Genomic DNA, 2,718 nt, shown 5'->3' with positions numbered 1-2,718 from the left:
CATAGGATCGGCTATCCTCAAAGGAGCTGAAAACCTACCTGGATGTAGGAGATCCCAGAATACTTTGTAGTCTTATGTAGTAATTCAGGTTCAGTAGTCCTGGTGCAATGAAAGATGTGGTTCTCCACTCTCAGCATACAGGGACTCTACAGGTGAAGACCTGAAATCCCCTATACAGATTTTGAGAGCTTCATTATGAACTGAATCCAATACCCAGAGAACAGTGGGAGTTGCAGATGAATAAGCCTAACATCCATGTTCAAGTTTGCTACGAATAAGTGTTGTGTGGTGCATCCCAAAATAGGTGTGAAGCGTTTTGGTAGCATTCATCTTTAATTGATTTATGTGAGGCACCTATGTAAGTCTTGAGTCAAAAATTAGACCCAAGTACTTCATCTTTTGGAAAAAAGCAGTGGGTTTGCTCCTAAAGAGAGGGAAGGATGGAACTTTCCTCTTTTGTGGAAATGCATAGACATGGTCTTGCTTAGAGAAAATTTGACCCCTGGTATGTTGCCCACCTCATTTATTGCATTTTGATTGTTCTTGCACATCCTGTAAGCTTCCAGAACAGTACAGTGTGAAGTCATCCACATACAGACTACACGAGACAGCCTTGGGATGACCTTGACAGTGTCATTTATAGCAATGGAAAACAGGGTCACACTTAAGCCACTCCCTTGTGGGACCCCTTCCTGCTGATCTTCCAGGTTAGGTAAACTGTTCCTACGCACTCCAATTTTACTATCAGCAAGGAAGCATAATGCTCCTCTTAAACCAATGTCATACAGCTTAAGTAGTATTGTAAGCTTTTTAAAGGTCAAAGAAGATTGCCAGCATGTGACATAACTGTGCGAAGGAATTCTGTATAGCTGTCTCCATCCTCACAAGTGCATCTGCAGTCGATCTCAATTTTCAAAACTTATATTAATTAGGGTTAGCACGTTTTTCTTTCTAGCAGCCATGTCAACCTGAAGGTTACCATTCTCATCATCAGCTTGCAGATGCAGCTGGTGAGGCTGTAATTCCCTGGCATGGAAGCATCCTTGCCAGGTTTTGGGACAGGAATGTTTATAGCTTCTTTCCATGTAGATGGCACTGTGCCCTCCCCAAAGATCATTTGGTCTGGAATATCGTAACTTCCTGGGGCAGTTTTACAGCAGAGTTTATCTCCTTGCACAAAAATGGCAAGGTGTATGGAAGTTCTGCTACAGTCCTGTTCAGCCCGAAGAGTGGAGAATTGGGCAATTTAAAAATTGCCTCAAATGAATTTGATTGGGAATCATTGATAAAGAAAAAAATATATATGAATTAAGATTTTAATATATTTATAAATAAATTCACGGAGATATATAACCACTATTGCCTGCTTAATGAGTATTCTGTGAAAATCATCCATGCAAACAAACCATATACCACACCAGAAACAATCACCTCAATTAAAACTAGATACAAGGTGCAGTGAGAATAAGCAAAAGGGCCATATAACATACGAAAATATTTTTTAGACCTATAGAAGCACTTTAACTTACATAGTAAATCGTGCTAAAACTGATTACTATAAAAGCAAGCTTAACCCAATGCCGCCGGAGAATTTTTTTTAAAAATGGGGAAAATGCTGTGCTCATTTTCTATATTTTTTGTGAAATGTCTGCCCATAGATGGCTCTGCTAGTGCTTAGCCACAAAGGAGTCAATTAGTAGATCTTGTGACCATACGTGATTTGAATTGGCGGGAAAAACGTATTTTTTACTAGTGCTATGAATATCGATGGTGTTATTTTTATTATAAACATTATAATTATCCTAATGTTTTTTAATATTAATAACAGCAAAATAAGATAACGTAAAATATTTCGTAAATCAAAGAAAAGGGTGAGCGGGCGAGACGGGCAGTACTCCTAACTGGCTCATTGGTGACTTAGTACAAGTATAGCCATCTATGTGTAAAAACAATCAAAGAAGTACTGACAATAGGCATAGCACGTGTCTACCCGTTGTACCCGTCGGCAAGGGGTTAATGAGTATGTAGGTAATGTCAGAAAAAAAAAAGCTCAACAATGAATTAACTTTTGATTCTGAAGACAGACCCCTCTCATTGTTAACAATGATCAGTGAAATCTTTGAAAAGATGGTCTTTAGAAGCTTAATAACTTTCCTTGAGAATCAATCATTCCTATCCAATTGTCAATGAGGATTCAGATCAAATTACTCAATTTAATTAGTTTTTCGACACCTAACAAATCAAATATATGGAGTTCTGGATAAGAAACAGAAGCAAATAACAGTTTTCTGTGAGATGTCCAAGGCGTTTGATATCATATCATATGATATTCTTTGGCAAAAATTTGGTTTATGGTTTTCAGGTCCAGTATTAACATGGTTTCAAAGTTACTTTAACAATTGGAAACATGTTTATTATCAAACTGCATTTCACAATAAGGAGATATTAGGTATGTGGTCCCGCAGGGTTCAGTACTTGGTCCTGTACTGTTCTTGATTTACATCAATGACTTTGCTACCAATCTTCTCCAAAGTTCAACTTCCTGCTTTTTGCAGACGATACTAATATCTATCTATCTATCTATATATAAATATATGGTTAGTAAAAAACCTTCTTGAGCTTGTCATGTAGAGGATCCAAAAATGCAATGAAGCAAGAGGTAATCAAAGAAAACTAGTCCAATATCGTATTTCCTTCCTAGTAGCTAAGTAATACTGT

This window comes from Penaeus chinensis, chromosome 8 (genome assembly GCF_019202785.1).
Source record: "Penaeus chinensis breed Huanghai No. 1 chromosome 8, ASM1920278v2, whole genome shotgun sequence".
Taxonomy (NCBI): domain Eukaryota; kingdom Metazoa; phylum Arthropoda; class Malacostraca; order Decapoda; family Penaeidae; genus Penaeus; species Penaeus chinensis.
Note: the sequence above shows the minus strand (reverse complement) of the source record.